Raw genomic sequence first — 17432 nt, 5'->3', positions numbered from 1 at the left:
CTTAATATAATTAACAAGGATGTGTAAAAACAAATTTACCCCAGTACAAATTTTAGAAACCACCATTAATGAAAATTATGACCAAATATGTTAGTCAATTATCTTTTTCTGCGACAAAGACAAAACGATGAAGTGAAATGTTTATGGTAGACAGTTTGATGTTTAGAGTCCATGATATTTCCCCAACTGTGTATCTAATCTTTCAAAATAGAAGCATTGCATTCCTGAAGCAGACTGAGGTAGTTAAGGGTTACAGTTTTGACATGTTCATTTACCTGCAGCAAGTGTGCTCTGGGTACAACTTCTCACTGTGTCCATGCATCTTTCTCATTTTCATTGATGACTTAATTCTGGTGTATATCAGCGACAGAGACCTAACCGGCGGCGACAAAAGTACTATAACATACGTAATATTTGACAAGTTGACACTCAAGTTACTGCACTTTCTGCACTTCTGCATTTTGCTTAAGTTTTCAGCATGTGAGGCTGCTGCTCGGTTAAAGTTAGAAAACAGGGATTAATTTGGAAAACATTCAGCTTCTTTTAGATTCTGGGTCAGTTTGAGATTATTCTGCAGCTAGGTGTCGTATTTCTTCCTCCAAAAGCAGAGCTCTCTCACAGTTAACACTATGATTAAACAAACATACATTTCAGTATTTCTTTTGATTAAGATAGATTATAGGCGTCATTACAAGAGCCACAGACCCTTGTTAGTGCTCCATTGAGATATTTAGGTTTTGTTTATGTTGATGTGACGAAAGTGGTCTCACAGGAATATGTCTAATAACTCAGGTCTTGCTCATTTCTGAGATCACTGTACCCCCAAGTGTTGGAGCTGATCCAAAGTCAACCTGTGAAACAAACCTAAACAAACTTAACTTTAATTGTGCCTTTAAAAAGAAGACACTGGAGTACAGCCAGATGTGGACAACAACAATCAAAGCAACAGGCAGTGACTGACCTCGGTCTCAGGCCTCTGTCTTTGTTTCATAAAACCCCTGAAGTTATGATTTTGGATTTAACTTTTGCAGTTGACGTAGCCAGTTCAGTGGGAGGAGGCACACCTGTCCTCCGCAGTGTAAAAGAAAACTCCCTGGTGTATGTTTAGTCACAGGTTTTGTATTTGTGTTTGCGTCCCTCACACCTGGCTGGCCTCAGGGTTGAAGGACGTTTCATGGCCAACATAAATCCAGACACCAGCATCATGAACTGAGATTAGATTGTGAGCGTGGTGGAGGAAAAATGCTCTCTCCTCCTCTCTGCTGCGGGCCTCTGCAGCTGGCGCCGTCCCTGACAAACAAGGTGTGTTCAAGAGCCCGGGCAGAGCTGTTTGCAGAGATCATGGCTGGTGTTTATTTTCCAAAGACAGTTATATGTGAGTGACAGACAGTCTGCATCTTATATGCTGCAGAGGAGTGTAATGTTCTCTCTGTTTTTATCCCCCCAATACATAATGTGCCATCTGTGTGAGAGAGGAGAATGCAGTTAGTACTAATGTAGTCATAACATCTAGCATGGGCGCATTACCAACAGCTATGATGACATTATTTCACCACTGATGGCTGAATATAGTTTAAGGTGACTTTCACACTCACCTCAGGTCTATTCATGTTGACAGAGGACCAAGAAGAAGGGGAAAGAAAGTTGTTGAACGATAATACCAGCATTTATACTCAAAGTTTTCAGGGCTATGACTTTTTGGTGAAACAGTATTGACTTATTTCATAAGCTGTTTCTGTCCCTCTGTCTTTGAATCATGCAGGCTGCAAATGACCTGAAAGAATAAACAAAAATAGGAGTAAAACAACAGAACTTTGGATCGGTCGGACTTGGTGCTATCGAGCTCTGCATGCACATATTCAGTGTGTGCATTGTTACTTAGCTACAGCTCACATCTGTTCAGCACAAAGTGAATAAACAGGCTGCACAAACAGTCCAGGCATCACATTTGGAAAAATATACTGAGGCAGAAATCGGAAAAGTTTGAACACATCTCAACAACACTCATCACCTTATTGGTACCAAAGAAACGATTCAAAGAGACTTTAAAACTAAAAACACCTCACAGTTCAAAGCATGTTTGGGAACAGGTGCTAATGAGGGTCAGCACCTCTAAATCCAACGCTATGGCCTCTGCGAGAAAGTGTGGATTCTTACCTGCAGGTGGGGAGTGAAAGAGTTCATGCATCTCAGGGTCTTGTTCCAGAGTGAGGGTGAAAGGGATCAATTAACAGGTGTGTTGGCATCAGCAGTAATGCAGGTTTTGAACCGGAGCATGATGAAGGGGTTGATGAGTGCTGACATCCTGAGGGAGCTCAGGGTGTAGCTGTTACTCCATGCACTGAAAGGAGCCAGTTGAGGAGGTCCAGACACCAGATTAAACTGCCTCCCTTTGGAGGGCACTTCCAACTGGACGGAGACCCAGAGATAGACTCACTGTTTGCTTAAGGGATTATATATATCCCATGCTCTGAGCACATCCCACAATCCTCCTGGAGGAGCTGGACAACATTGCTCAGGAATGATGATGCCTTGGTTGATTAGCTTAGCCTGCTGCCACCCCGAACCATCTCCAGGTTAGTGAGGAAAAAAACGGACAGACAGATAGATAGACAGGAAAAGACAACTGTAAAGGCTGATTTATACTTCTACACTGAATCGACGGCGTAGCCTTCGCTGGGGGTCCGCTTGCTCCCGTACCTACGCAGAGGCCTATGCATGTAGCTGACATGCACCTCCTCCAAAATGTAACAACCATAGACTGTATAGAATATGGACGTAGTATCCTTGACTTCACCCATCTGTTTCTGAAGAGCTGTTTTGAGACCAATCAGCGGCGGCAGCCATATTGCTTCTGTCGAGCGATAGTGACGTAAAGAGGCGGAGTTTGAGCCTCCTAGCCAACAACTGCAGCGTTCCTGCAGTGAGCTGGGCCTCTCATTGGAAGACTCATAATCTCAATATCTTCTAAATTGCCACGTTAGAAAAAAATTCACCCCCCTCCCAGTGAGCACATCAAGAAATGAGCTATCCAGACTACACTCGTCTTTTGTACCAGGCTGTAAACATGTTTATTTCTGCTGTAAAGATCAGCTTTTTCCCATTCATGTGTATGTGACTTCAGGTACTTCCAGAGCCAGCCTCAAGCAGATCCTCGATGAACTGCAGCTTTTAACACTTCCACATTGGACTCATATTTTTAGACCGGAGGTTGCCACTTGGTAACTGCCCATAGAATTGACGCAGACCGCAAGCCCTGTGATTGGTCCGCTCGGCTGCTGGTATTTCCCGCATTTACAGCACTTCCGGGGATCCCGGACAGCGGCCGTAAATCGGCCGTGTATTTCATCTCCTCCTCTCTGTTCTTCCCTGCCATGTCTGTAAATCAGCAACATGTATCAGCTGTAGATTAACATAACAAGCTCTGAATCGCTGTGGAAAAGTAAACAGAGATCGTAGCGGGCTGGAAGCAGGCAACCGGCTATCAGAGAGACCGCACTGCCCTCAAGCGTCTCAGCGGAGAATTGCTGCGCGACACGGACACATCGACGCTCAAGTATGTGGTGCTTATGTCCGTATCAGCCCCTGCTGCGTAGGGGCGAAGCAGAAGTATAAATCAGCCTTAAATCTCCAATTTGGTCACAAGGAGTCAGAAACCTGCATGCTCTTCACTGAAAAAGAAGAGCTTCACACTCAAGTATTTAGCAATACACATGAGAACAGAAAAAAACAAGGAAACATATTGAGTCATTTAGTCTCTCCACCAACAGGCTCAGTCGGTGGAGCAGGAGGACTTTTTAATTTGATAGTTGCAATATGTTGATGTTTTTCTCCCTGGTATGTCTTACGATAGCCACAGAACTTTGGCAACAAATGCCAAGCTATAACTTTATAAGCTTAAGCGATCATGTAACATTGCATTGGGGTCCCTGCTCTGAAGTTGAAGTACTCTAATCAGGGCCCTCACATTTCCCCCTTGCGTCCCCTCTTGTTTCACTTGGACTCGAGCAGCTGCAGAGAGGCTGATTAATGCATTCACAGGAAGACAAATATGAACACGACAAACACGAGTCGTCCACAGACACGTCCTGTTCTAATTGTCAGGATGGATCTGTTTCTCTTGTCGTGTAAATAATCGGCTGGTTGTCATTTGCCCGGGCGCTGCCCTCGTCTGTGTTTGTGTCTGCCATATGGCTCTCTCATTATCATCATAACAGGCTCTGACTGAAGGGGAGGGAATCACAGCGAGAACTTTGACATCAGTAAATAAAGAAGGTTTCAATTTGGACACAGGCCAGGATTCTGAACATGCTGGTGCTGATTGTATTCATGTTGAGTGTCCTGTATTGATACTGTAGTCATCCAAAATACAGGATTTATTTCCTCCTTGAGGTCTGCAAGAAGCTGGATTTCCAAATGAAGGTTGTCACAATGTACCGTTAATGACAGAAACCTTTCTGAAAAACGAAGTATTGATATTAGGCTCAAAAAAGCATACAGTAATACTGTGTAACTTACTGGCTCATAGTCAGGGTGACAGTGATTACACTGGTTGCAACCCTTCATCAAAATCAGGGAAGATGTGGAAGCCTCAGCAACAGCAGCAACAGCAACAGCAGCAGCAGCAGCAGCAGCAGCAGAAGAAGAAGAAGAAGAAGAAGAAGAAGAAGAAGAAGAAGAAGAAGAAGAAGAAGAAGAAGAAGAAGAAGAAGAAGAAGAAGAAGAAGAAGAAGAAGAAGAAGAAGAAGAAGAAGAAGAAGAAGAAGAAGAAGAAGAAGAAGAAGAAGAAGAAGACAGTTACCAGCATGCCTTTACCACAGTATCTCTGTCCCATTAAAGTTAATAACGAAGAAGAAGAAGAAGAAGAAGAAGAAGAAGAAGAAGAAGAAGACAGTTACCAGCATGCCTTTACCACAGTATCTCTGTCCCATTAAAGTTAATAACAAGAGACCTTTCTGGAGTCCTTGAGCTCCCTTTTCTCGTAGGTTCCGCTGGATCTGTGCCGTCTCTCTTCATCTCACTCTATCCCTCTTTCCAACCCCAACATGGTCTCAGCAGATGTGTGTCTAACATGAGTCTGGTCCTGCTGGAGGTTTCTGCCTGTTAAAGGAAGTTTGTCCTTGCCACTGTAACTTGCTAAATGCTGCAAAGTGCTCGGCTCATGGTGGATTAAGATGAGATCAGACTGAGTCCTGTCTGTAAGATGGGACTGGACCTTATCCTGTCTTGATGTTGGGTCTTTGTTAATCACATAACAGAGGACGGTCTGGACCAGAAAGAGTCTTAAGATAATGTTAGTTGTGATTTTGCAATTTATAGTAAACATTAATTGATTGAGTGTGTAACTACAATGTGATGACAAGGTACACTTCCTGCATCCCTAAAAAGTTCCCTGACAAGTTCAGGGGTTTTTCAGATTTTGTAAAAAAAAATGCAGGGCATTGGTGGACAACGTGTGTGATGCAGAATCACACTCAGAAGAAGATGAAGAGTTTTTGTTTCATAAGAAGTATCTGTCACAGAGCTGGTGACACTGATGAAACATAACTTTGAATATCATTAGAGATGGACAGTGATATCCAAGTCAGTCAGTTGCATATATTAGTTAAGTTTATGAAGCCTTAGTTTTCCCTTTCTTTTATCTGACTGATAGCATTGATTTTTTTCCGATGCTTTCCATACATACGGCCATTACGTCAATTTTGTGAATTTTAAGCCACAGTGATAGTGAGGTGAAAATCTGACATCATTACAGCCTAATCCACATCCGCTTTGCATGTCCCTGTCAACACTTTGTCATTGAGCAACACCAAACTGTTGGGGTTTTGACCAAACACAATCAAGTATTCAGCACAGCCAGGCATAAAAATGACTTGAAAACTCATGTACCTGTCATGCAATTTAAAAATCACAATCACTCAAAATGCATCTCTCCTTCTCTAAAACTCACCGTCCTGATTTTTTCAAATATGAGTCATGTTGTCAGAAGTTGAGTCCTCTTTTGAAAAAGGTAGATTTTAATTGTCCATTAGTGCCGCGGGCTGCTCGTCTCCCCTCTTGTTAAATGCGTCCGGTGGCTCGTTTTGCTCTGTTCTGTACCGATCCTCCTGCAGCTCTCTTTGACCTGCTGTAATGAGACAGAGGAGAGCTAAATATATTTCATGTTAATGTGCAATCCCACCATCCTGTTGTGAGACCAAAGCCTGAGGCCCCCCTACCAGGCCGCTGTCCGGCCCCTGACCCCCATCAGCAGTACATCAAGTCCAACATGCACCTCCTCCTCCTTCTTATAGCTCCAGGGTTTAATCACCAGAGTTATTAAGAAGAAATTACCACAATGACAGAAAGGAGGGACTGGGAGGAGAGAGAGTGAGATGGAAACAGATGGAGGAATGGAAGTGGAGGGAGAAAATGAGACAGGGAGGTAGAAAAAGGGGGATATGTGAAGACTGCAAGAGGCTAAAACTGGAAATGAAAGTACAGAGAGATTAAATTAAGACTGAAGACAACTTTGCATGAAAGACGACAGAAGGAAGAAGGGAAAGATCAGAGAAGAAGTGCAAACAAAAGAAAGAAAGTCAAGCATCTGAAAAGAACTACCGGAGAGAAAGAGATGGAAAACAGGAGCTGAATCTGTGCACTTCCAAATGAATGTTTACTTCTGTGAATAGTTAGAGATGCACCACAGCCAGACGGATGGCACCAATTCCCCTGCATCAGGCCACCTGGAGCCTTCTCAGCAGTGACTTGCAGCAGGTTCCTTATTTCAGAGGACCAGGGGACGTTTGCTATTAAATCTGTTTGTAGCTAAAAGCAGTCAGTGCATTTAATAAAGGAAGGAAAGCAAAAATGTGATCATTCATAGCAGAAACATCAGAGCCATTTCTTAATGATCAACTAACTCAATGCTCCTTCTGTCTGTCTTTGTCAGATTGAAACAGCAGGAGGAGCATTACTGTGTAGCTTTTTTAGAGCAGAGGGGAGTGGTGGGTTGGGGATTAGTATTAAAAGGCAATATTAAAGACAAACGCCATGATTTAAGTTTCTGCATTCAACCGTCCTGTTATGTTTGTTTTTCTGGAACAGCAATAATTATCCTGGGGCATATTCAATTATCCCCTTCCAGAGATCCTTCATGCCTTTTTTCATGTCCACAGGCCTCCTTTCCCACAACCCTCCAGTAATCCAATCACAACTTTCTAAATGTGTGTTTGAATTCTGCTCTATGTATATCTGCTCCGTCGCTGCTCTGGCAATGTGGAGCCGTCTGCAGCAGGTACCTAAAGCTTCTATTTTGGACAGAGGTTTTCAGAGGCTGTTGACGACAACATGGATGAGGAGAAGCTCAAACCCCTGATTCTGTTAGTACCACAGAAAGTCCTCTGTCTGGTGACTTCAGCTGTCCCGTGTTACTGCTCTGTGCTGCACTCTGAAAACTCAGCCGATGGGTGTTGACGGACGAGGGAACACGGAGCTAAACCACAGCATAGCTGTCACACAGTGCAACCAGTGGAGGTGTAGCGTTAGACAAAGAACAAGCAGAACTACACAAACAGTTTGTTATCTTTCAAACCACACTTTAGTAAAGATAAGAAAACTTTTTAAACGACTCAATAAAAAGGTAGTGGAGCAATGCAAAGTTAATGTACTTCGTCGCCTGTCTTTGATGCAGAAGTAAAATAAAACGTACAAAAATGACTTGAGAGGTCACTGTGATTTATAAATTCACATATCTTGTTGAAGATATATTTTCAAATGTTTTCCTACACATTGATTCTCTGCGGTCTTCAACGTAAAAGTTGCCCAGAACTCGCTGTTAAGAAACATGAAAAGAGAGAGCAAAACAATTATTTTTATTTAATATAGAAATAAGACTTTCTATGAGATCACTCAAAGATCTCTCTCTCTCTCTCTCTCTCTCTCTCTCTCTCTCTCTCTCTCTCTCTCTCTCTCTCTCTCTCTCTCTCTCTCTCTCTCTCTCTCTCTCTCTAACTCTCTCTCTAATTTATTACCAGCTCCAAAAAAAGTGTTGAACATAACTCAGCATTTAGCCGATGTTTCTGTTAATTACAGACGAGCAGGCAGGCTGACATTTCCACCGTGTTTTATCTCGTTAGACAATTAAGTTTATGGGCTGTTTGAATAGCACTGACATATTGTAAATGTACAGACACAATCTTCATTTATATGGCATGTTTTGTTGTTGGGGGAGAAAAATAAAGCTTTCATTAAAGTGACAGCTCATGATGTATCGCACCAAGTCTTCATAAATTATCAACTCTCGTCTCACAAACTTTTAAATTTAACAGATGCTAAATTGCTGGATGTTTGATGAACATTGTCTTTTAAAAACTTGAGGACACCACACCTCTAAATCTAAGTCTTTAGATGTTATTCTGCCCTCGACTCGCTGACACATCGTGAGGAGCTGTTACCTGTGGAGAGGGTTTTAAGATGGTGGTTGATATTCAAGGTCTTAATGGCCCGACGCTCTCTCCCAGAGGACAGTTTGGGAGCAGATGGTTGGTTGGGTTATAGACCTGATAGGCTCCACAGCAGTTTAAAGTAATGCCAGCCCCTCCTGCAGCAGCTCGCTGACACATCGCCAGAGTGACTGTCTACAGAGAAACTCCAACTCCCTGCAAAAAGCCTCTGTGCACTGAGACGACACAGAATCTACAGTCATATACAGTTTACAGCAGATAATATAATCTTATTGTATAAATAATAGAGTCAGCTGTGTCTGTGTGTGTGTGTGTGTGTGTGTGTGCTCTGAAATCTACTGTAGAAATATGTGTTTTTGTACTTTACTTTACATTTACATTTTTCATGTATGTTGATTCTGTTTATAGTACTCAAACAGACTTTTTTATGAGATTGTCATGATTTCATCAAAATGTTAAAAATAGTGTGATGAAGTGTCACGTAAATGAACAAGAGCAGTCAAAAATGTATGATAATAAAGTTGCAAATTCAAAAGATTCAGGTCATAAAATGAATAAGATTAGAGTTGTAAATGTTTAAAAAAAATCATCATAAATCATTGAGATCAAAGTGGTTATTTTGTGAGAATAAAATCTTTAATGTACCAGAATACAATGGTTAGCCTGTATTTTATTGTGAAGGGACAGATTAGAACAGCAGCCCGCAGCCTGAACTTAAATGAGGAATGTGGAGCATCTAGTGAAATAATGCTTTCATAGAAGTGTATTAAAAATCTGAATACTAAAGCCTTATGTTCATCAGCACCAAACTGGCAAAGGCATTGAAATTTAGAATCAACTGTGCAACAAACTGAGTGTGTCAGGAAGAAGGGCGAACAGGCCGCGTGTGCACGCTTCTGCAACCACTGTTTGTTTTCAGCTGTTTAGTTTAACTTCACAAGATGATTCAAGCTCCTTATTTTGGTGAAGCTAGCCGACCGCTCTTCTTAAACCCCCTTGTGTATTATTGTAGCCTACCTACAGATCAATAAAAACATGTAGTTACAACTTCTTTCTCATAAAATGACAACTTACTTCTCATTCTAACTTTCATCTCCTAAATTCACAAGTTTATTCTTGTAGGATAATTACTTTATTCTTGTAAATTTATCACTTTTATCTCAGGAATGTACTAGTTTTTTTCTCTTAAATTAACTTTTTTTTCTCTTTTAAAAAGTATGATTTTATTCTCCTGATTTTACAACTTTAATATTGTTTATTTGCAAGTGTATTCTCTTAAATGTGTAACTTTATTCTTGTACATGTACAGTTTTGTCTTAGGACCTTGTCCTCATTATATAACAACTTTGTTCCCATTTATATATGACTATTCTCAAAATCTCAGTGTATTTTATTCCTTGAAGTGGCCCCAGACCTCCATCATGGTCTGATATATTCTTATCAATTGAAAAGCAGAATGTTGTGAAGCTGATGCTATTCATACTCTGAGTACAACACTATTCAAACTTTAATACTATTTTAAAGTTGAAATATTTTCTTCTAACAGAAGACGAACTGTTAATTTTTTTGTACTTTATGTTTCATGCCAGGATTTTGTTTTCTCTTGAGCTGCTGAGCTCATTCTTCTCTGATCTCCTCTTTTCACTCACCTCTGTAGATACTCATGAATCAGCTACGGTGGCCTACAGGGGACAGTAGTTATCAATCACTGGAGAATCTCGATCTGATGATATGCAGACATTATCTCCAACATTCTTCACCTCTTACATTTTTTAATTTTACAGTTTTTTTATGAACTTCCACAACTATTTATGCCCCGGGACCTTGTGAGCAATAAATCCATAATCTAACGTTGGAGTCTTTTCAGTGGATGCTCCCTGCAGTATTTCACTCTCTGGACGAGTCTGTCATTGCCTTGGCAGTTACTCACTCTACGTATATGTGTATATAAAGACCATTTGAAAAAGGTTGGCCCTGCAGCATTGCGGGTTCCCCCTGGCTCTGTACTATCTCAGCAAGTCTTTATAATACCCTATTTTCTCCATAATACCCATAATTCCCTGCTACCAATGGCTCAGGTCTGGATAAATAATATAACTCCTCGGTGGCAGATGGCCTGAAAATTGAGTGCCACTTCCATCTTGTGGGGGTTTTAAAGGCTGTTAATCTCTACCCTTCATTTTTATTTTGTTTTATTTAGTCTCCTCACTCCGGGCATTTTTCTTTTTTCACCATTTTTCTTTTTTCACCATTTTTCTCCCCCCAAACCCTGTTTTCCTTTCTATCATCCAATTTTTCTCTCTTCACTCCCTCACCGTCCAATGCTGCTGTTCTTTATCAGAACGACTCGCCGCCTGACATGAAACGCCATTAAGCAAATCTTCATGAGGCCTCTGAAGCACAGCTGATTTATCCTGCTGTATGCTTCATAAGTTTCTGATTGATGTCGGACGAGGACGGCAGAATAGAAAACAAAACACGGGGGGAACAGAAGAGCAAACAGAGAGAAGGAGAGAGAGGGAGAGGGGAACATTGAGCAGAGCTGAGGAACAGGGGAATGGTGAGATGGAGGAAAGGAGGACTAAATCACAGATTGTAAAAAGGGAGAAAGGAAAAAGCAGGAGAGAAGTAATGGAAAGAGAGTCAGATAAGTAAAGACGTAAAGCAGGAAGAAAAAAGGAGGGAGGCAAATGGTTAACATGGAAAGAAGAATGATTGAAGGAGGACGAGCCAATGGCGACATCAGTGGGACAATTAGCCTCAGTTCACCAAGCCCCTAAATATGGGTACAGCTGCACATTTATGTGGCTAAAAAGGAGAAAAAAATATTTTCAAATTCATTAAAGAAGCCAAAAACTAAGAGAAGTGATTTGTAAGCAAGTTAAAGAAGATGTATTTAAACTTTGATGCATCGATAAAAAGTGACAAGATACAAAAATGACTCAAAAAGTTCTGTTATATTTATTTTTGGAGTGAATAGTTATTCGTAACAACATCCAACATGTATTTTCTCAAAGTTTCTCAACACAGAGAGGGAGGAGAGAGAGAGGCAGAAGAAAGGCAACAGTTAGAAACATGGGGATGGAAAATAAAGGATGTGGAGAATGAAAAGAGTAAGGCCAGGAAAGAAGAATATGGATGATAAGAAGGAACTTGTGAAGAGGAGATGATGAAAAAAACTGAAGACAAGTTGTCAAGGAAACAAAGGAAACGAGATTCACTGAGGAAAGAAGTGAGAAAAGATTGAGTGATTTGAGATGAAGGGTGGAGTGAAGGGATGAAGAAAAGAGAGGAGACAAAAATAGAAAAGAGAGCAAAGAAGCTGGACAGAAGAAGAAGAGGAAAGCATGAAGCAATGAAGATATGTAGGAAAAGAGGAGAAAGGTGGATGTTTGTCAGCGAGGTCACATTTGGGAAACCTCCTGATGAAATTATCTCAGAGAAGGAGGCGTAATATTTTGGCTGGAGGAAGTGGAAATAAAACCCCGGGATGGGTTTTATTGATCGCTCATGCAGTCTGTTTGGACATGTTTACGAGGCAAATAGAGGGAGAGAGAGAGAGAGAGAGAGAGAGAGAGAGAGAGATGATGAAAGGAACGATGAAAAAAGAGTGAACAAGGTGGTAAAGATCGAGCTATGAACGGTGCGTAAATGCAGGTAGGCCGTATCGATCTGAGTCTGCAGGCCGCTCATCGACCGGCAGCAGATGAGGACTGATTACAGTGCAGTTAAGACGCACATGAAAGAGAACGCTGATAACAGTCAGACTTGTCCCACGCCTCACACTCTGTGACCATAAACGACTTTGAAAAGACGCGTTGAATACAGTCGAATGTCTGCTGTGTTACCCGGCATGCTGTCAGGCGAAGTGTTGAAATGTCACAGAAAAAACGTATCTGTCACCGGGTACAGTCATTCAGGTTCTGCTGGTTTTATTTAACCTAGAACTGATAAGATCTGACGTACCTTTTCTGTCGCTGGAACTGAAGATGCATCAGACTTCTGTGTTACATTTTTAAAAAGGGGAAACGTACAATAATGTAAAAGAAGGCGGTCGACCAAACATCTGCAAAATCCATATAGTAGCACTACTAACACAGTATGTCTGACAAACTAGTTCCCTTTAAGGCATCTTTGGACCTGGATGCTTTAGATAGTTTTGCAAAAAGCCAAAAAATAACAATAAATCTAAAGGTCAGAGTTCATCCACTGTAATCCACAGCAGTGGTAGTTTGAAATTCAAAGTTTGAAATGCATGTAAAAGAAAAAAGAAAAAGATCATGCGTACAAGCAGACTGACAGAAAAATAACATATCTACTAAAGAGAGTATCGAAAACGTTATGCTTTCATTTGAACAAACCTGAAATGGTGCAGGAAGAAGTGCACAAGATTGAATCTAATGCATGCTTCTTTAATATTTTTTTTGTTGGTATCAATGAAGGATGTGCGTTTTAGTTAACTAAATGATTGCACATCATCATCCTCGATATTCAGCCTTAGAGTAACTGGTCAGTTAAAGAAGTTATTTGTTATCATGTTTATTGTTTTTGGTCTGAAATGTTGGTAATTTGTCGCGTCCTGACTGTAGCGAAGCCACCCGCCACTCTACTCTACTTTCTTAATATAAACAAGCACAGATGGGTTATGTCGTCTTGCAGCGCAGCAGGGTTTGCAAGTATTTTGATTTGGGAAATGGAGATGAAGTTGTGTGTAGCCTTTGTCTGGAGAACCGGACTGAAGCAATGTTTAACCAGTGCAGCCTTGTGATACTAGCTCTGCTAATGTTAGCAACACTCAGCAAACCAGTAGGACATGTTCACCTCTAGCCACCGTGATCCTGTGATTAGCCAAGATAATGCTGAATTTTGAATGTTTTGAAACAGTGTTTCAGTCTCAACTTGCCTAAAGGTGCGCTAGGATGACACACAAATCATATCTGTAGGATGAAATAATGTGAGAAGTTGTTGGCATCCATGTTTGACACAGTCTATGGACTGAACACACATTAAAAGTCAACACCATTGTAAAAGCAGCAAGTTTCCCACCAGTGGAGTTAAACTACAAGACTGTAAGCACACTGCTTTGTAGAAGTCAACGTTTGATGATATATCTGACTTTTTAAAGGGAGCATTGACAATGGTTTGTCAAATGAAAACCTAAAGTTGTGTTGTGGTTTTTCCTTAAAACCTAACAAAGCAAGAGAGTTCTTGGCAGTCATGTGACCCTTAAAATGGTATCTTTCAGAGGTCCTTTGAACAGTTTCTCCAAAGGGTATCTTTAGTTTCGACCTCTGTTGACACTGAACATTGTGGACTTCAGAGGTCCTTGAAATTCAACAAGAAGTACAAAGACAAGAGACGGATGAGAATCTTAAGAGTATTTTTAGAGTGATTTACTTTCCTTTGGTAGTTTTTAGCTTTACTTCTTCTTAAGTGAGAGATAAATATAACATAAAACACCGACAGTGAATGGATTAATTGTTCAGATCTCTGAGTTTATTTCCAGACTGTGGTGAAATGAATCAAAACCAGCGTCTGCCTTGACTGTAGGAAATCAATCTTAAGTTCAGTTTGCTTTGGAAAATGGTCTGCAGGGATGTAAAGAATATATCAGTCATAGTTAATGAGCTATAACATTAAAGTATAATACTTCATTATAACTCGAGGGGGAAATTACACCCCTGAGATCTGCACACACCTCTTTAAGGCAATATTTCAATGTCATACTAATGCCTTCCTTCTTGTTGCTGATGGAGCTCAGGTTCGCTTAGTCAGTGAAAAATATCCTAAACATGCTGACACGCTCTTCACTTTGTTTTTCAATCATTAAACTCCGCTCATGTCGGTCTGCTTCTGAATGATGGTCGTTATGAAAGTCTCACAAGCTTGATGGTGACGTCAGCTTTGAGATTTAATGAATCCTCCGTGACTGCTGCTGTTTCAGTTTGTTAAGACATCAACACCAATGGATTAAATTATTCTGTTGGTTATACAGACACAAATGATATCTACCTTGGAGTATCTCACAGACTCTTTTTACTCCTATGTTAAGAAGTATCTGGAGGGTGCTCTGGACATGTTGTGGATAACTTGGATAAAGCATGCTTTTAAACTTGTGGAGAAAGTATATTCGTAAAAACTTCACAAAGCATCCCCCGAAACCAGTAAAATAGTTGGCTTTTTTCGTGTTGCATGCCCTCATGATGCATAAAAACAATATATGCTCAGGGTTTATACTCTAAACAGATCCTGCTCTTGGTCTTCTCGGTGAAATCCTGAGTGACTGACAAACTTATCACTGCTAAGTGGCTTATCTTTTTTACTGCACCACCAGAATATCAGGAGGATTCTGGAAAGTCCAACACTAGTTTTTAAATGGCATCATTTCACTTGTGACAGCATGTCATTTGAAGTCATTTAAAGATGGTGGATTGGGGATTTCTGATTGATGCATTACCTGTATTCTAAGACATAATAATGAGATGTACTCAGAGTTCTGACCATTAAAATTAGGCCTCGGACAAAAGTGGCAGAGCTGTGCACAAATTTTTTGGTCATTTATTGCATGCTGATCTGAAAGACTTGGTGTCTGCTGTGATAAGCTCGACAGATGAAAAGTGACATTTAAATCCACATGCAGTTGAGACAATCCAGACAATATTTTATGTTTATGTAATTCTCAAAGTGCAAAATAATGAACTGGAATGAACCTAAAACAGACGAATACGCACATTTATACGAAAACCATGTCATGCTAATCAGCTTGGGCCCAACACTCAGCCGGTGCCCGTCCCCAGCAGGTCCGTTTACAGAGGAATATCAAACATCCTGCTCACTATCATTCTTTCCAATTAGAGGCTCAAGACTTCATTACTGTCGCCCCACCGGCATCAAGCTTCAAACACAGACAGACAGATAAGCAGACAGACACACAGACTTACAGTTCAGGCTATTGACTTTTCTTTTACTGTCTTTCTGTCTGCTTTAAGTTGATGGACATTACCCACAGTGACCATCTGTCTGACTGTGATGTCGACACTGCAGGAAATGTTACTCTTTGGATTTGCTCTGCATCAGTTTGTCTCTTTGTTAGAGGAGATGTCTTTTCATATATTTTCTCTGCAAACAAAAAACTTTGGCTTGAAGTAGATTTCTTCTTCATAGACTTCTTTTCTGGACACAAGAGCCCAAAGAGTGTAGGGTTACACCAATCCAACATCTCTGTCTGTGGGAACATTGCTGAAAAGTTTTCCTAAGGACTACTCTTCAAGTTTCAAGATGCTGCAGATTTGGTGTAATCTTACGCCCAACTTAAAGTTATGCTACTGTGCACCAGTTAGACTAAAGACCTGTTTGTCCTGTACCTAGTTGGAACCTTCACACCTTGGATGGAGCAGGTTTGGAAAGTTAGATTAGTTGGCCTATTTCAAGCCCCATGAAGGAGTTTTTTTAATTGGCAATAAAACAGATTGAAATGAATAGTGATGCCTGTTCTTCACTCAAAAACACAAAGACCATTGACAACAAGTTGGGCATTCCAAAGGGTTGGTGTCAGACAAGACAATCAACGGCAGCATGCTGGTACAAGAGTCTCTTAGTGCTTTTCCACAGCAAATGTTCACATCGTGTCATCACTTTCAATGTTAAAGGACCGCAGGATGAGACTTTTGGTCAGAAAACAGCACCTACACATGCAAAGGATAAAATCAGCAAAGAGGACAAGGACACAGATTTGTCCAAATAACTATGCATGAAAGCTCCTTGAGCTTTAAACTCACCTTCGACTGCTAACATGCTCATATATGAACATTATTTAGAGGTAAACATGACACAGGCATAGCTAACTATTTGCCCTATCTTAGCTTACACTTTTAGCATGCTAACATTTGCCAATTAGTGCTGGATACAAATTACAGCTGACACTGATGGGATCTTCATTAGGTTTTTCAGGTGCTGGATGGAGTGAAATTAAACCTCATGTTGCTGCTAATAAAACATATTTCATTTCCTCCTGTGGGCAACATGAATTTGATTGCAATCTACCCAACAACTGTTCAAATATTTCAATCAGGACGGCAGTGGTGAATGGATTGAAAAACAGAAAGTCATCCCTCGAGCCGTTCCTCTAACATGTTCATTTGTTGAAATGCTTTGTCCTGAAGGGAACAAATAAAAGCGTTGTGTAGAAATATACTTCCATGCACCTTTTTAATATAAGGCTCGTTTGAAGATGAGATGCCTCTACGTGTGGGAGACCAATCAGGACACCTTTCTCTGCAGTGTAAAAAGAAACAGATTGTTCCTCCCGGTCTTAATCTCTTTTTTATAACAATGGATGGTGACAGAGTGGAGGTTTGGAGGAGGCACTGTGGGGGCAGAGAGATGATCATATGATCTGTTCATACAGTCACTTCAATCATCTGTGTCCCTGAGGACTGACTGATTATCAATCTGGATGTACTTTTCCTGAACTATGATGGTAATTGTGTGTTAGTGCTTATGTGTAACTGGGTGTGTGAGAGAGGGACAAGTAGGAACGATACATTCTGATTGGTCAGCTCAATCCTGACAAAACTGGCATAGATTTCCTCCTTCTCATCCCAATTGATGTGGCCAGGTCTTTGAAGAAAGTGACACATGGGATGCTTTCCAACATTAAGACTGCACTACAGAGTATCAGAAGTAATGGACGTAGTTTCAATTGCAGTGCCCATTGGTTTCTGAGCGTTGATTTGAGGAACTGCATTTTTCTTGCAGTTCTGCATTGGCCTCATTTTAATCTATTTTCATGCCTTTAATGAACAGGACAGCTGAAGAGAGACTGGAAATGTGGAGAGCAGAGACAGGAGGAGGACATTCAGCAAATGATCGAGGATGGGATAGAACCTGCAACCTCTGTGACAAGGGCCATAGCCTCTGCATATGGGGCGTGTGCTTAGACCACTAGGCCACTAGTGCCCCTGGCCTTATCTTTGAACACTGGAGGTT

General features: G+C 40.9%; 1 protein-coding gene and 1 long non-coding RNA gene across 2 annotated transcripts in view; one reads left to right on the top strand and one right to left on the bottom strand.

Moving 5' to 3' along the window:
• Window positions 1-17432, top strand: part of sgcd (sarcoglycan, delta (dystrophin-associated glycoprotein)) — a 195706-nt gene that overhangs the window by 139552 nt on the left and 38722 nt on the right. The window lies entirely within an intron of this gene.
• Window positions 1261-2220, bottom strand: LOC117813334. The gene is made up of 3 exons (XR_004631397.1): window positions 2158-2220; window positions 1596-1774; window positions 1261-1462 (listed from the first exon to the last, which is right to left on the bottom strand). It is a non-coding gene; the product is annotated as an uncharacterized LOC117813334 (long non-coding RNA).

This window comes from Notolabrus celidotus, chromosome 5 (genome assembly GCF_009762535.1).
Source record: "Notolabrus celidotus isolate fNotCel1 chromosome 5, fNotCel1.pri, whole genome shotgun sequence".
NCBI lineage: Eukaryota > Metazoa > Chordata > Actinopteri > Labriformes > Labridae > Notolabrus > Notolabrus celidotus.
This window is presented reverse-complemented; position numbering and strand designations above follow the sequence as displayed.